Here is an 18,337-nt window from a genome sequence, read left to right on the forward strand (position 1 = left end):
GAGGCTAAGGCAGAAGGATCATAAGTTCCAGGTTAGCCTGCACAACTTAGTGAGACCCTGTCTCAAAATAAAAATTAAGGCACTGGAGTTATGGCTTAGTAGTAAAGCACTAGCCTAGCATGTGGGAAGCACTGGGTTCAATTCTCAGCACCACCTATAAAAAATAAGTAAAAATCCATCAACAACTAAAGTATTTCAAAATAAATAAATAAAATAAAATAAAAAGAAAGGGCTGGAGATGTATCTCAGTGGTAAGTACCCATGGGTTTAATATTCAGTACCAAGTGAAAAAGAAAAGTGAACAGGATCGCTTCTCGGCCTTTTGGCTAAGATCAAGTCTAGTATCTGTTCTTATGTTATACAAAATTACATATAAGAGGAAGTGAGGGGAAAGGGAAAAAAAACAAGAGAGAGAAATGAATTACAGTAGATGGGGTAGAGAGAGAAGATGGGAGGGGAGGAGAGGGGAGGGTGATAGTAGAGGATAGGAAGGGCAGCAGAATACAACATACACTAGTATGGCAGTATGTAAAAACGTGGATGTGTAACCGATTTGATTCTTCAATCTGTATACGGGGTAAAAATAATCCACTTGAGTCAAATGTATGAAATATGATATGTCAAGAGCTTTGTAATGTTTTGAACTTCAGTTATAAAAATTATGCACATCTTATTGACTGAACCTGTCGGGATCAAAACCAATAAACATTCTAAATATTCTACAAGAAAAAAAAAGAGCTTTGTAATGTTTTGAACAACTAATAATAAAATTTTTTTTTAAAAAAAATACTTGAACCCAGGATAAAAAAAAAGAAAAGTTAACAGGAGATGGGGGACTTGTGATTGAATTGTATACCACTGCCCTATCCTCATCTTAAATAGCAAATTAACACCAGGTGGGGATAATATAAACTATTTTTCATACTTTTTAAATATAATTTTTCATACTTTTTAAATATAATTTTCATTTTATTTTTTTCCAGAGGATACCTCATTTATTTTGTCCTTAAAGACTTGACTCTTTACAAGGACTTTGTTGGAGACCATGGGGCAACAGCAGCTGTTCTAAATCAGGGTGTTGGATTCAGTCTTTCTGGGCCTCCCAAGATCAATTCCTGACCACCTTGCTGTGAATGGCATAACTCAGGTAGTAATATTATTTTTTTATAAAGCTTAGGAAGCACATAGGCATTGAAAATACTCATTTCAGATATGTCCCTGATGGTTGTGGCTTCTCTTGGGTTTCTAATGACAAATTTTTAAATGTCTTGTCTTTGGACATACATAACGTACAGTTGAAGCAAGAATAGCTGCAGGTGGTTGAGGCCCTTTTGGGCATGGCCATTGTATCTTCTTTTCTTTGTCATCATGGAAGTGAGAACTTGAGAGCTGTATCAGTCTTTCAATATAGAACCAGCTAGAAAGATGGCACCTTGAAGTCAGAATGACCCTTAAGCCCCCTCCCCCTTTCTAAAGCAGCAGAACAGCTTGAGCAGGCAAGGCAATAAGAATCGGTGAGTTTGTAAAGACAATCTGCCACTCTTCATTACATTGTAAAATGTGCATACCCCCTAGCTCAGAAACCTGAGTAACATAGCAGTATATACGAATGCATGTATTAGTACTTCAATTGCAGGTTATTTGTAGTGAGTTTATTTAGTATTGTGGAAGGAAAAGCTAACCAAAGACAAAACACATTGACATTCTGGAAAGAAACTGCTTTATTTTTTAAAATCTACTATACACACAAGATATCTTAGTGCATTATTCATTTTAACACTCCATGACAAAATGAGCATCAATAGCTTTTCAGTGTAATGTGGACATTTATGAAAACTTAAGAAACCTTGACATGAGCTATTATACTTTTGATTTGCCAATAGTTTTCACCACAACACTCTTTTGTTACTTTTGTAATTATCTAAACAGTGTTCCTCAAACATTTGAAACAATTAAGATCACTAAAGAGTCTACATGTGTGCAGAGAAGCAGAGTTTATTAGCATTGAGAAAGTTCTTCCTTTTCTCCTTGTGTGACAGGAATCTGAGGATAAAGCTGAAATACATTTGTTCTTTGAATTTTCCTTAGCCTTCAAAATCTAGCTAGCAAAAACTTTATTGTTGGAAGTCATCCTTAATTTTTAGAAATAAAAATTCCTACTTACCTAACATTACAATGTCTATCAATTAGCTGAATAAATTGTAAAGTCCAAATAATATAAACTATCACACACTTTTATTTTTAGGTGTTTAATTAACATTTTTATTAAGTGAATTTTTCTTGTTACTATACTCATTTTATCTCTGACATTAACATTACTAAAAGAAATAAAATAATTAATGGATTTTAATTAATTAAAACAAAAATGCTGCTGTAGACATACTTAGAAGATTTTCCTGTCATTAGTACTTTCAGAGGCATGGTATTGTACCTTTAAGCAATTGGTCAGTCCCACCCAACTGCTTCAAAAAGACAATCTACTTTTCATAAAAGCATGGCATACTAGGTAGTGATTTTTTATTGTTCAAGTTTCTCACACTTAGAGACTTTATCTTCAAACTATAGTTCTGTTACTTCTTAAAGTTCTTAGTCTGTTCTTCTGTGAGACTGCAATTGGTTATCCTATGTTTGATTATTTTTGTGTATTTTACTTAATGCTAATTTTAGATGTTGTAATTTGTTGCTCTGAAGGCATCTAACAGATATATACTCAAACCAGCTCAAGTAAAAAGTGGACTTAATGCAAGAATGAATGAAAACAAAGAACTTCAGTCTTATTCAGGTATGTCTGAACAGAGACAAACCCAACTCCTAAGCCACATTCCCAATTTCAAATTCTTGAGAAAAAAATCCAGTTGATTCAGTGATCTAGTTCATCTTCAGACCATGGTCATAGAATTCTGAGTGATCTATTTATTGGTGACTCTCAAGCTGATGATGATTCCTCCTCCAATCAACTACACCTGAGGTAAACATTTTCCTGGTACACAAATATAACTTTTAAACATTGCATAAGAGATATTGCCTTAGGAATGTAAAAATACATTTCATCTACAATATATATTGATACTAGCAAAGGCATTGCATGTGTTGTTCATGAAATAGATTCTTTTATTCATTTATCTATTCCACAAACACTTGCTGAGTTATATTATCAGCAGGTATTAGGGATATATATATAACTGACTAAAAATAGGCAAGATATTTTTCATAACTCTTACCAACTTGGAAAGAGACAGATATTAATCAACTAAAAGTACGAACAAAATAATTGCAGACAGTGCTAATTTACTGCAAAAATAAGCAGAATAATATTACAACATAAGAATCCACAAACTTTTTCTTTAAGGGGTTAGATAGAAAATATTTCAGTCATTGCAAGATATATGGTAACTCATAGCTTCTCAACTATGTCACTGTAGGGTGAAAGCAGCCATAAATAGCATTAAACAAATGAGTGTGGCTGCATTTCCAAAAAAACCTTGTTTATAAAATCAGGTGGTAGACAGATGATGTGCTGGGTTTAGCCTGATGCAATAATTTATTGATTCTTGTTATAAAAACTAACAGTGTGGTGGTTGGTAAGTAGGTGGGTGAGTATATTTACTATAGATAATATAGTCTGAAGAAACCTCTCTGGTGCTCACTTTGGCAGCTGTTTTAACCAGCTATTTCATCACTGTGACTAAAGGACAAGCGTCATTTTTATTGTTTTTGTTTTAACAGGACAGAAATTAAAATTCTTTTAGTAAAGAAATAAAAAACTTTTTCTGTAGGGGAGAAAAAGTTTATTTGAGGGCTCACAGTTTCAGAGGTCTCAATCCACAGACAGCAGACTCTGTTCCTCCATCTCAAGGTGAGGCTGAACATTATGGCAGAAAAAAGTATAGGGTAAGTTGAGCAACTAATAAAAAAAATTAAAAAGGAAAAAAAGAGTTAATGGGACAACATCAAATTAAACAGCTTCTGCACAGCCAAAAAATCAATTAAGAAGAGAGAACCGGACATAATATAAGTTATTGTTCTGTAGAAATATCCTATTAAATATTGTATGTCCCTCCCTCTGTATACTTTGTAAAAAAAGAAAAAGGAAAATACATAAAAAGGAAAAAATAGTATAGGGTAAGGAAGTGGCTGACATGATGATCAGAAAGCAGAGAGAGGGACAAAATATATACCCCAAAGCCACACAATGACCCACCACCTCCAGCCACACCCCATCTGCCTCATTACCACTCAGGTAAAATCTTCAGGGATTAATTCACTGATTAATTTAAGGCTCTCACAGTCTAAACATTTCTCCTCTGAACCCTCTTGCATTGTCTCATGCTTGAGTTTTTGGGGGACACCTCACAAACCATAACAGCAGCACATATACTAAAATCGGAATGATAAAGAGAAGATTAGCATGGGCCCTGCACAAGGAGGACACACAAACTCAGGAAACATTTCATATTTTAAAAAAAACATAAAAGCAACCTCTCTAAAGAAGTTACATTTGAAAAAGATGCAAAGGATGATGAGCCAGGTATAGTGTCACTGCCAGAATCTCTCTTCAGGCAAAGAGATCATCAGATTCAAAAAGAAAAAGAAGGAGTTAGTTTGAAATATTCCAAAAAAGAGAGGACTGAGATAGCCAGAGTTTAATGATAATTCCTTGAGAATTCATTAATATTCCCTGAGAATACTCTTTCCTCTGAAATCTTTTTTGCTTGAAATCATAGCCATGTTTGTTATATTTTGATCCAGGGCAGTTTGGTCTAATATTTTTCTTCCATTTATGTTTAGCTTATTTGTGCCTTTATGTTTAAAGAGGGTATCTTTCAGGCACTCCATAATTGAATGTTTATTTTTTAGCCAACTTTAAAATCCCTATCTTGTACTTAGTTTGATTAGGATACTTACATTAACATAATTTTTTATTTTTTATTTACAAATAATGTGTATATTTATGTGGTACAAAATGATGTTTGATTTTATATATACATTGTAGAAAGTTTCAATTAAGTTAATTAATATATCTATTACCTCACTAACATAATTTTGTGGGGAGAATATTAAAATCTATTCTTTCAGTAAATTTATATACTATTGTTAACTGTGGTCACCATACAGTACAAAAGATCATTAAAATATATTCCTTGACCTAACAAAAACTCTGTCCCCTTTGGTCAATATCTTCCATTTCATTATCCCTCCTTCTCCCCTCAGACTCTGGTAACCACCTTTCTACTCTTTATTTCTGTGAGTTTGATTTTTCTAGACTTCACATATAAGAAAGGTCATATAGTATTTGTCTTTTGTGCCTGGCTTACTTTACCTAGCATAATGTTCTCCAATTCCATCCATGTTGTCATAAATTACAGAATTTCTCTTTAAGGTTGTATAGTAGTCAGATGTGTGTGTGTGTGTGTGTGTGTATAAAATAAGTGTATATATGTATATATATGCCACATTTTATTTATTTATTCATCCATTAGTAGATATTTATATTGCTTTCATATCTTGATTATTGTAAATGATGCTGAAATGTATATGAGAATGCAAATATCTCCAAAAACAGATACCTCTTCAACATGCCAATTTCAAGTCCTTTGGATATATAAACACAAAAGTGGGTTTTTAGGTCAGATTATTATTCACCTTTTTGATAACAGCCAATCTAATTGGTATGAAGTAACATCTCATTGTGGTTTTTAATCCACATTTACCTGAAGATTAAAGTATTGAGCATTTTTCATATGTCTGAAGGTCATGCATATCTCTTTTTTTAAGAAATGTCTGTTCAAATCATTGGTCCATTTTTTTCAATCAAATGGTTTTCTTGCTTTTTAGTTGTTTGTATTCCTTATAGATTTTGAATATTAGCCCTTTATCAGATGTATAGTTTTCAAATATTGATTTTCAATTGTTGTCTCCATACTGTGTGTTGATTTTTTCCATGTCTGTGCAAAAACTGTTTAGTTTACCGAAATCCTTTGCCTATTTTTGCTTTTGCTGTCTGTGCTTTGAGTCTTATCCAAAAAATCATGACCTACAGTAATTTTGTGGAGATTTTTCCCTGTATTTTCTTCTGGTAAATTTATTGTTTCACACCTCATGCTTAAGTCCTTTATCCATTTTGAGTTGAATTTTTATATGTAGTGTGAGATGAGTTCAATTTTACTGTCCTACACGTGTATATCCAGTTTTCCCAGCACTATTTATGAAAAGACTGTCCTTTCCTCCACTGTGTGTTCATGGTACATTTTCTAAAACTGCGTGATCATAAATACTTGGTCTTATTTTGTGCTTCCATTTCTGTTGCACTGGTGTGTGTGTGTGTGTGTGTGTGTGTGTATGTGTGTGTGTGTTTATTCCAGTACCATGCTGTTTTGATTACAATAGCTTCACATAATATTTTGAAATCATAGAGTATGATGCCTGCAGCTTTTCTGTCTTTGTTCAAGATTGCTTTGTCTAATCAGGGTCTTTCTGACTGCATATGCATTTTAGCATTTTTTTTGTGTGTGTGTGAAAATGATATTGGAATTTAGGAATTTCATTGAATCTGATGACTTTGAGCCATATGCCCATTTGAACAATAAATAATTCCTTCATTCCATAAACATGGTTTATCTTTCCATTTATTTTCGTCTTCAATTTTTTTTCTGCTTTTTATTGTACAGATCTTTTATCTCTTTGGTTAAATTTACTAAGTATTTTGCTGCAATTATAAATAGAATTGTTCTCTTAATTTCTTTTGTAGATAGTTCATTGTTACCATATAGAAATGCTACTGATTTTTGTATGTTGATTTTGCAGTCTACAACTTTACAGAATTTGTCTATCAGTACTAAAATATTTTGATGGAGTGTTCAGGATTTTCTCTATATATGATCATATCATGAGCAAAGACAATTCCACTTCTTCCTTTTCTGTGGATAACTTTTACTTCTTTTCCCTACCTAATTGCTCTGGCTAGAACTTCCACTACTGAGTGTGCATCCTTGTCTTATTCCTGATCTGAAAGAAAAAGCTTCCAACTTTTTACCAGTGAGTATGATCATATATGGCCTTTATTGTATTGAGGTATATTCTTTCTATACCTATTTTTGAGAGGTTTTTAACATGATCAGATATTAAATTTTATCACTTTTTTTTTTTTTTTTTACTGAGATGATGGTGTGATTTTTGTCCTTTATTTTTGTTAATGTGGTGGATCACATTTACTGATTTACATATGTTGAACTATCCTTTTATCCATGGGAAAAATCCCATTTGACATGGTAAATGATCTTTTTAATGGGCTCTTTAATTCAGTCTGCTAATATTTTGCTCGGAATTTTTGTATCTGTATTTATCATGAATACTGGCCTATAGTTTTCTTTCTTGTAATGTCTTTGCCTGGCTTTAATATTAAGATAATGTCAGACTTATAAAATGACTTTATAAGAGCTAAGCACCCTGGTGCATGCCTGTAATCCTAGCAACTCTGGAGGCTGAAGCAGGAGAATCTGAAGTTCAAGGTCAGCCTAGGCGGTTTAGCAAAGCCCTAAGCAACCTAGCAAGACCCTGCCTCAAAATAAAAAGTAAAAAGGACTAGAGATGTAGCTCAATGGTAAGGTACCTCTGTGTTCAATTCCCAGCACTCCCCCAAAATAATAAATGAATTTGAAAGTACTCTCTCATCTTCAATTTTTTGGAAGAATTTGAGAAAGATGTGTATTATTTCTTCTTTAAAAGTTTGATAGAATTCAGCAATGAAACCATCAGACCCTGGACTTTACTTTGATGGGAGAATTTCTATTATTGATTTAACGTACTCATGCATTATTGACCCATTAGATTTTCTATTTTTTTTCTGTTTAATATTGTTAGGTTGCATGTTTCTAGAAATTCATCCTTTTCTTCTAGGTTGTATAGTTGTTTATAGTAGTGTCCTATGACCCCTTGTATTTCTATAGTAGTCTGTTGAGAGCCACAGCCAAAGGGGCCCCAGCAAACTTCCAGCTGCCAGCAATCCAGCTGCCGGCTGATGATTGGCTCACAGCGGCCCCAGCAACATCTAGCTGATTGGCTCCTCGGCCCCAGCAACATCTAGCTGATTGGCTCCTCTGCGGTGATGCTCATTGGACTGTTTCCCTGCCCTTTCAGACCACGGAGCTGCTCATTGGGGGACTTTTTGGCTCTGCCCACGTGACCCAGCCAATCGGCCTCAAGAGCAGGAGGATTGTGGGAGGTGGAGAGAAGCTTGTGGGGGGGAGAGACAGGCTTGTAAAAAGCCGGTGGTGGCAGTTGAGGCTCTGAGGGGTTTTTCCTGAGAGGCTGTTTGTTTGGTGTGTGGTTCTAAAAATAAAGTTAGTTTCTTTTGACAAGTGGCTCCTGATTGTGCCCAGCCAGACTGCGGCATCTGGTGGCTCGCACGGGGAGCGACTGAGGGTAAGTGAACTGCTCGCCCCTGAGGGCAGGGCGAGAGGATGGGTAGCCATTTTAAGATTCTTCTTTTGTTATTTTGTTTCACTTTTGTTTTAAGTTGCCTGTCCCTGGAGATGAGTGAGACGGAAGAAAAACCGCTCACATCTGAGGAAAAACTATTTACGTCTGAGGAACAGATAGGGAGAAAGGACGGATGCACATGTCAGGAGGATAGAAAGGCTATAATGACTTTTGGTTGTTCCCTTTTTATTTCATTCTGTCTCGGTTTTGTTTGGCGTCATCTTGTTGGGTTGTATTATAGTAGAAATACGGGATCAGAAATTAGTAAAAAACAAACTGAAAGAGTGTTAAGTAAATTGTTAGAGGAAGGAGGCATCCCAGTAAAATCAATAGCAGTCAGGGCATACGTTGATACAATACAAAAATGTAGCCCATGGCTTTTTAAGGAGGAGTTGTTAAATATATCACAATGGAACCATCATGGTGAAGATTTAAAAAGAATAGAAAAGAAAAGCCCAGGGACTCTGCCAGTTGGCACATTGCCATTGTGGACATTCATATCTTGTTTGCTTAGTCCAAAGCCTTCAGTTCAGACAATGGTAGAGGAAGGAGAAGACATAATGATTCAAGTAAAAGAGAAGGTCTCTCAAGTTAGTCAGACAGAGGAAAAGATTCAAGTAAAAAAGAAGGTCTCTCAAGTTAGTCAGACAGAGGAAAAGATTCAAGTAAAAGAGAAGGCCTCTCAAGTTAGTCAGACAGAGAAAGAAAGTGTAAAACAGAAAAAGCCATCAGGGGGAAAGTTACAACAGGAGATTGCTACTAACACCTTTCTATCACCAGAGGGTGTAAGTGTCCAACCAACAGCACCACCTCTACAGGAGACTGCTACTAACACCTTTCTATCACCAGAGGACGTAAGTGTCCAACTAACAAGGCCACCTCCATATGCTGGGAGGTCCCCAACCCCCGCAGTTGATAGTTGGGATCCTGAGACAAGATCTCAAATATTAACATGCCCTGTATTTGAGGCAGGAGGGCAGCGATTTTACCAAGTTTTAAATTTCAAAACAGTGAAGCAGCTAAAAGAGGCTGTAACAACCTATGGTCCTCAAGCACCCTTCACTGTAAGCTTGGTCGAATCCATTAACAACTTGAACATGACGCCAGCAGATTGGGCTAATATGTGTAAAGCTGTGCTAAATGGAGGACAATACCTGTTATGGAAGGTTGCCAATGAGGAATTTTGCAAGGAGACGGCTAGGCGAAATGCAGCAGCTGGTTATCCTCAGAGAAATCTAGATATGTTGTTAGGAAAGGGACCTTATGAGGATCAGCAGCAACAAATTGCATATGATCCTGGCGTATACACACAAATTGCTGCAGATGCAATTAAGGCATGGAAGACTTTACAAGGACATGGAGGTTTACAAGGTCAATTATCTAAGGTAATACAAGGAGCTAATGAACCTTATGCTGAATTTGTAGATAGGCTTATTCAAACAGCTACCAGAGTTTTGGGGAATATAGAACAAGCAATGCCATTACTAAAACACCTGGCTTATGAGCAAGCGAATCGTTGGTGCAGAGATATCATTAGACCATGGAAACATGAAGATTTAAACACATATATTAAATTATGTAGAGACATTAATGAACAAGAGCAAGTCGTGGCAGCTGCAGTAAAACAGGCTTTAGATGCCAGAGACATTAATGAACAAGGGCAAATTGTGGCAGCTGCAGTAAAACAGGCTTTAGATGCCAGGCCAAGAACATGCTACAATTGTGAACAAACAGGACATTTTAAAAGGAATTGCCCCATTGGAGGAGGGTTTAACAAAACTAGGTATCCAAGGAGTAGAATACCAGGTATTTGCCCACGATGCCGTAGAGGGAGACATTGGGCTAATGAATGCCGTTCTCAAACCACCATAGAGGGTACTCCATTATCAAAAAACGAACAAGGACCAGGTGTTTATCCACGATATCGTGGAGAAAGGCATCAGGCTCCATTGCCAAAAAATGGACAAGGGGGCCCAATGCTCCGGGGCCCAAAACCACAAATATACGGAGCACTGGAGGAACCCAGCAACCCCATCAGGGTAGTGCCCAGGACACATTGTCCATCAGATCCCTCATCAGACAAACCAGAGGGAGCGCAGGGTTGGACATCTGCGCTTCCGCCAGAGCAGTACTAACTCCAGAGATGGGAGTTCAAATCATTCCCACAGGGGTGAAAGGACCTCTTCCCAAAGGAACAGTAGGCTTATTATTGGGACGCAGCTCCTCTACTCTAAAAGGACTTATGATAAGTCCTGGGGTAATTGATCCCGATTATGAAGGTGAAATAAAAATTATAGCCAGTTCTCCAAAGGGTATATCAGTAATTTCACCAGGAGATAGAATAGCACAGTTACTAATAATACCCAGCCTACATGATAAATTTTCCAGTCGTACTGTAGAAAGAGGTTCCAAGGGATTAGGTTCCACAGGTGTAGATTGGGCTATGCTTTCTTTAAATTTAGATTCTCGCCCCATGCTAAAACTAAATATTCAAGGACATGAATTTAATGGGCTACTGGATACAGGTGCAGACCTTAGCATCATCTCTCGTCAAGAATGGCCAAAACATTGGCCATTACAACAAGCCACTCAAACGCTTCGAGGCCTAGGAGTGGCGACTAATCCCCATAGAAGTGCAATGGTATTAGATTGGAAGGATCCTGAAGGATGTGAAGGAACTATACAGCCATATGTATTGGATCATCTTCCCGTAAATTTATGGGGACGAGATGTCCTAGATCAATTAGGTTTGACATTAACAAATAACATCAACCAAAATGCACCCACTATTATGACTAGACAAGGTTTTAGGAAAGGAAAAAGATTAGAAAAACAAGAACAAGGTATAGCAGCACCAATACAAATAGATCAAGGAACAGACAGACATGGGTTGGATTTTCAGAAAGGGCCACTGAGACAATAAAAATTACTTGGAAATCAGAAAGACCAGTATGGGTTCCTCAGTGGCCCCTGACTAAAGAAAAGATACAAGCAGCCCATGACCTGGTCAAACAACAATTAGCAGAAGGACATATACAACCTTCTGTATCTCCCCATAATACTCCCATTTTTGTCATCAAAAAGAAATCTGGTAAATGGAGATTATTGCAAGATTTAAGAGCCATTAATAATGAGATGGTTATTATGGGACCTGCTCAATCAGGGATTCCTCAGTTGTCTGCTTTGCCAAAAACCTGGTATGTTTTAGTTATAGATATTAAAGATTGTTTTTTTTCAATTCCAATTCATCCCGAGGATAGTCCACGTTTTGCATTTACTATCCCTGCACTGAATCATGAAGGTCCTGATCAGAGATATGAATGGAAAGTACTCCCTCAAGGGATGGCTAACAGCCCAACTATGTGTCAAATTTATGTTAACAAAGCAATCCAGCCACTTAGAAATCAAAATTCTGAACTACAAATATTTCACTATATGGATGATGTATTATTAGCACACAAAGATAAAAACACATTGCTAGAATGTTATGCCACACTTACAAACTTATTAAAAAATTATAATCTAGAGATAGCAATAGATAAAGTACAATTAAATTTTCCAATTAATTATTTAGGAGTTCTATTATCCTCAACCATGGTCCGTCCACCAAAAATTCAAATACGAGTAGGTCAACTCAAATCACTTAATGACTTTCAAAAGTTATTAGGAGACATAAATTGGATAAGGCCTTATTTAGGTATACCAACAGGAGAGTTGGGACCTTTATTTGATATCCTAAAAGGTCCATCAGATCCAAATTCACCCCGAATGTTAACGCCTGAAGCAAGAAAGGCATTAAAAATCATTGAAATATATATGGAAAATATGCATTTGGATAGAATTGATATAAGTTTGCCTTTATTATTTATTGTACTACCAACAAAAAATATTCCTACAGGAGTATTTTGGCAAGAAGGTCCATTATTATGGATACATTTATCTTATTCTCCTAACACTATTCTTACTAGGTATCGTGAGGCTGTAGGGCAATTAATACTCAAAAGAATAAAAGCAGCAAAGGGAGTGTTTGGAATTTCTCCCAATAAAATTATTACTCCATATACTATGAATCAAATTGATGAGTTAGCTAATGAGTTAAATACTTGGGCAATAATCATGTGCAAATCTAATGTTTCATTTGATAACCACTTACCATCTAATCCTTTATTGTCTTTTTGGTCATTGCATCCTGTAATTTTTCCAAAAATGACAAGAAAAACACCTATCATGAATGCTCCAAATATATTCACTGATGGGTCAAATAATGGTACAGCAGCAGTAGTTACCCCTGATCAAACTTTTACATTTTTAGTACCCAAACAATCAGCTCAAAAGGTAGAGCTTAATGCAGTTTTACAAGCTTTTGTGATGTTTAAAGATTCTGTATTTAATTTATTTTCTGATAGTCAGTATGTAGTTAATGCTATAGTATCTCTTGAAGATGCTGGTAGGATTTCCCCTTCTTCTACTGTTTTCTCTTTGCTTTCCACTATACAAAGTCTAATCTGGGACAGAAAAGATCCATTCTTTATAGGACATATCAGGGCACATACAGGATTGCCTGGAGCCCTTAGTTTGGGCAATGATTTAGCAGATAAAACTACACATGACATACATATTTTCTCTACACTAGAAGAAGCTATAAATTTTCATAAAAAGTTCCATGTCAATGCTAATACTTTACAAAAGCGTTTTAAAATAACTAAGGAACAAGCTAGACAAATAATAAAACAATGTCAAAATTGTGTGACCTTTTTACCACAAGTTAATCTTGGAGTCAATCCTAGAGGATTGATACCTAACCATATTTGGCAGATGGACGTCACACACTTGCCAGAATTTGGAAAATTAAAATATTTGCATGTTACAGTTGATACTTCTTCTGGATTTTTGATGGGCTCCCTTCATGCCGGAGAAAAAACTAAAGATGTTATAGCTCATTGCTTACAAAATTTTGCCACTGTGGGTGTTCCAAAACAGTTAAAAACAGATAATGCCCCTGGTTATACTTCTACCTCTTTTAAACAATTTTGCTCAACATTTGGCATTACTCATATAACAGGAATCCCATACAATCCACAGGGACAAGGCATAGTTGAAAGAGCTCATCAAACTATTAAAATGTACTTATTAAAGCAAAAAGAAGGAATTGGGAAGGGGTATATATTCCCCAAAGATAAACTTAAAATAACCCTTTTTACTCTAAACTTTTTAAATTTGGATTCATCAGGACTTAGTGCTGCGGAAAGGCATATGTGTCCAAAAAATGTACATAAGCCCAAGGTACTTTGGAAGGATATTCTAACAGGACAATGGAAAGGTCCTGACCCAGTAATTGTCTGGAGTCGGGGGTCTGTTTGTGTGTTTCCACAGGGAGAACAGCAGCCGATTTGGATTCCAGAGAGATTAACCAAAGTCCTGACCCAGTGATTGTCTGGAGTCGGGGGTCTGTTTATGTGTTTCCACAGGGAGAACAGCAGCCGATTTGGATTCCAGAAAGATTAACTAAAGCGATTTCTACAGACCAAAAAGAAGATGATTTGGCTCAAATCCATAACAACTGATATCCAAAACTCCAGTTTGGCTATTCTTACATCTGCAACAGAACCAGGATGCTTTTTTCAATATCTATTTTATTATTGCCCTTTGCCATATCATGAAGTTCTATTTTGTTTTTTGAGCTCATACATACCTAGGTTAATGTTTTGCTGATCAGTTCTATTTTTTGATTATAGAGTTTTTAAACATTGCAATGGAGATTTCACCTGTAAAAAGTTATAAGGCCTTTACTATAATGTTATGTGTTGTATGTATTATGTTATGTGTGCACACTTGTGTTTTGTGTTATATGTTTGAATGTATGTATGTCCATATATCATATATGATGAGCACTCATGATAAAATGGATCCAAATATTTTTTTTTCACGTGATTTATATGGTTTAATTTATATTGGGTAAACAACTGTTGAGGATTGTTTTAATATGTAAACAAAAAAGAAGGTTAACAGATCTGTTTGTTTACTTTCACCTTTCCTTTTCATTATATTTAATAATTCTCTTAAAGATAATGTAAATTGTTAAGAAAATTGTTTTCTTTTAGTGCCTTCTGTAATGTTACATAATTTTTTCTTTAGCCATTATTGCCAGAATTCCTATCTTCATCCCAGTGCCGGTGAAGACAATGTAAATTGTTAAGAAAATTGTTTTCTTTTAGTGCCTTCTGTAATGTTACATAATTTTTTCTTTAGCCATTATTGCCAGAATTCCTATCTTCATCCCAGTGCTGGTGAAGTCAAAGATAAAACCAATCTACACCTTCTACAATAGCCATCACTGAACTGCTTGCAGAACTTGCCTGGACACATTGTGAGCTCACCTGTATGCATTTTGAACTATCTGTTGGTGCAGCGACTTGTGGTAGTGTTGGGGTATTTTTGCTGATGATGTCACCGGTGGTACAATTTTTCAAAGGAGCCCTCAATTGGCTTAATGTCATGGCATTTTGCATCCTCCTCTACTAGTGATGGTCTAAAATTTGGGGGCCAACAGAGGTGAGGCAAAGAACCTCACCCCCCAATGGTGCAAAGGCCTATCCACAAGTATAGCTGTATGCTGGACCGGTAGTCAGTGACGGGTATGATCCAATTGCAGTGGTACCAACCTAAGACAGGAGGCTGACGCCTAGAGGTCAGTTCATCCGATGACGGGTAAGGACCATATGTTGAATTGGACTGCCTAACAGGCACGGTCCCTAAGCCACATGCTTGTTGTTTAAACAGAGAGGGGGAGATGTTGAGAGCCACAGCCGAAGGGGCCCCAGCAAACTTCCAGCTGCCAGCAATCCAGCTGCCGGCTGATGATTGGCTCACAGCGGCCCCAGCAACATCTAGCTGATTGGCTCCTCGGCCCCAGCAACATCTAGCTGATTGGCTCCTCTGCGGTGATGCTCATTGGACTGTTTCCCTGCCCTTTCAGACCACGGAGCTGCTCATTGGGGGACTTTTTGGCTCTGCCCACGTGACCCAGCCAATCGGCCTCAAGAGCAGGAGGATTGTGGGAGGTGGAGAGAAGCTTGTGGGGGGGAGAGACAGGCTTGTAAAAAGCCGGTGGTGGCAGTTGAGGCTCTGAGGGGTTTTTCCTGAGAGGCTGTTTGTTTGGTGTGTGGTTCTAAAAATAAAGTTAGTTTCTTTTGACAAGTGGCTCCTGATTGTGCCCAGCCAGACTGCGGCAGTAGTCTCCTCTTTTATTTCTTATTTTGTTTACTTAAGTCTTCTATTTTTCTCTTAGTCTAGCCAAAAGTTTGTTGATGTTCCTTATCTTTTCAAAGAACCAACTTTTGGTTTCATGATCTTTTCTATTGTTTTTCCAGCCTCTGTTCTGTCTATTTCTGCTCTTTGTTGTATTTCTCCTTTGGCAAAGTTGGGATTACTTTGTTCTTTTTCTAGTTCCTTAGATATAACACTAAGTTTTATTTGAGGTCTTTCTTCATTTTTCATGTAGCCATTTATTGCTATAAAATTTCCTCTCAGGGCTGCTTTTATTGTACCCCATGAGTTTTGGTATTTTGTGTCTCCATTTGTCTCAAGATATTTTTTAATTACCTTTTTAAATATCTTATTTTACCCATTGGTTATTGAGGAGCATTTTTTTTAAAATTTCCACATATTTGTGAATTTTCCAAGATTCTTGCAATTGATTTATACTCTCATAACACTGTGATGAATTGACCTTTACCATTATATGATGATCAACTTTGTCTCTTGTGTTAGTCAACCTTATGTCACTTTAACCAAAATACCCAACAGGACCAACTTAAGAGTGGGAAAAGTTTATTTGGGGTTCACAGCGGGTTGAGTCCATCGTTGGCACGCTCCATTACACTGGGTCCAAAGTGGGGCAGAATATTATGGCATAAGAGAATGGCAGTGAAATTTGCTCTCTCATGGTGTCTGGGAAGCAAAGTTGTTAGGGGCAATTACTAGAGGCATTCACTGGAAGGGTTCATCTTGCATGGAAGATGAACCCTGCCAGGGAATGCCTCTAATAATCCACCTCATCTAGCCACAACTCACCTCCTTATAATTACCACTCAATTAGTCCATTCAAGTTAAGATGAACTGGTTATGGCTCTCATAATCCTATCATTTCACCTCCTACAATAACACAGGAGCTTTGGGGGAATACCTCATATCCAAACCATAACATTTTGCCCCAGCCCCCAAAATCTCATGTCCATCTCACAATGCAAAATGCATTTAGTTCATTTCCAAGGGTCTCCATAATCTTAAGAGTACCAGCACTGCCCAAAAACCCAAGTCCAAGTCTCAGGATTTTCTTGGGAACACCTCATATCCAAGTAATAACATTTCTTTTTGCAGTTTTGGACCTAAATTATATTTTTTCTGACATAAGTATATTTATCCGTGCTTTCTTCAGCTTCAATTTACATGAAATATTCTTTTCTACCTCTTCACTATCAGTCTATGTATATTTTTAAAGAAGAAGTGATTATCTTGAAGACAACATGTAGTTGAGTCTTATTTGAAGTCCATTCAGCCATTCAATGATTTTTGATTAGATAATTTAATCCATTTACATCATAATAATTACTGAAAAAAAAGCCAAGTACTGATAGGTACTTACTATTGGCAATTTTTATATCATTTTCTGATTTATTTATGGATCCTTTGTTGCTATCGTCATCTCTTTTCCATCTACCTTTGTGGTTTAATAATTTCAAAGTGGTATGCTTTGAATCCCATTTTTTAAGTGCTTACATATCTACTAAGGGTTTTTTATTTTGTGGTTACTAGGAAGCTTACTAAAATATTTTAAACAAATAACAGGCTACTTTAGGCTAATCATGACTTAAGTTTCATCACATGTACAAACTACACATATAATCCCCCCAATTGTTTTGCTTTGTTTTATTTTGATTTCTTTTGCCTCACTTTTTGGCACTAGGGATTCAACTCAGAGGCACTTTATCACTGAGCTACATTCTCAAAACTTTTTACTTTCTATTTTGAGACAGAGTCTCACTAAGTTGCTTGGGGCCTAAGTTGCTGAGATTGGCTTCAAACTTTCAATACTCCTGCCTCAGACTTCAAAGTCACTGGGAATACAGGCATGCACTACCATGCCCAGTGCCAATTTGTTTTTGATGACACATTTTGTATTTTTTATATAGTTTATGTCCCTTAACAAATTATTGTAGGTATAATGGTTTTCAATAGTTTTGTCTTTAATATTCATATTAAAGATATTATTTTTATACCAACAGTAAAGTATAAGAGTGTTATGAGTTTGACTATACACTATTACCAGTGAGTTTCACATTTTCACATATTTTCACGTTGCTACTTAACAACCTTGTAAGGTGCTATACTCAGGGTGAGGTTAATACACAAGTCTGTCTCTACTTTTCTATCCATTTTGATGTGGATGTTTTCATAGTTGCCCAGTGTGTAGGAATCTTACAACTGGATTCTAGCTTTCCCTTAGGGAGAACTGATTTGGGTGTAGGTATTTACTGCATCTGTGGAAGGAGGGATAATCAGGAGTCTCATATTCTTCCATATTGCTGACCCACATCTTTAATTTTTTTAATATTTATTTTTTAGTTGTAGTTGGACACAATACCTTTATTTATTTATTTTTTATGTGGTGCTGAGGACTGAACCCAGGGTCTTGCACATGCGAGGCAAGTGCTCTACTGCTGAGTCACAACCTCAGTCCATACTTTAAATTTTTAAAATGAGTTTGGATCTACAACTATCATTCCAGAGGTAAATGTACATTGTTAAAATAAGAAAGGAAATTTGCAATAGAATCTGTATATTATAATCCTCATTTTAC

General features: G+C 36.4%; 2 pseudogenes; both read left to right on the forward strand.

Annotated features, from left to right (window-relative positions):
- Positions 1 to 306: 306 nt before the first annotated feature.
- LOC114081659 (U2 spliceosomal RNA) lies at positions 307 to 407 on the forward strand (annotated as a pseudogene).
- A 3,958-nt stretch (positions 408 to 4,365) lies between these two features.
- On the forward strand, positions 4,366 to 4,460 carry LOC114081660 (U6 spliceosomal RNA; annotated as a pseudogene).
- The last annotated feature ends 13,877 nt before the right edge of the window (positions 4,461 to 18,337 follow it).

The sequence above is a fragment of the Marmota flaviventris genome, chromosome 13 (genome assembly GCF_047511675.1).
Source record: "Marmota flaviventris isolate mMarFla1 chromosome 13, mMarFla1.hap1, whole genome shotgun sequence".
Lineage (NCBI taxonomy): Eukaryota > Metazoa > Chordata > Mammalia > Rodentia > Sciuridae > Marmota > Marmota flaviventris.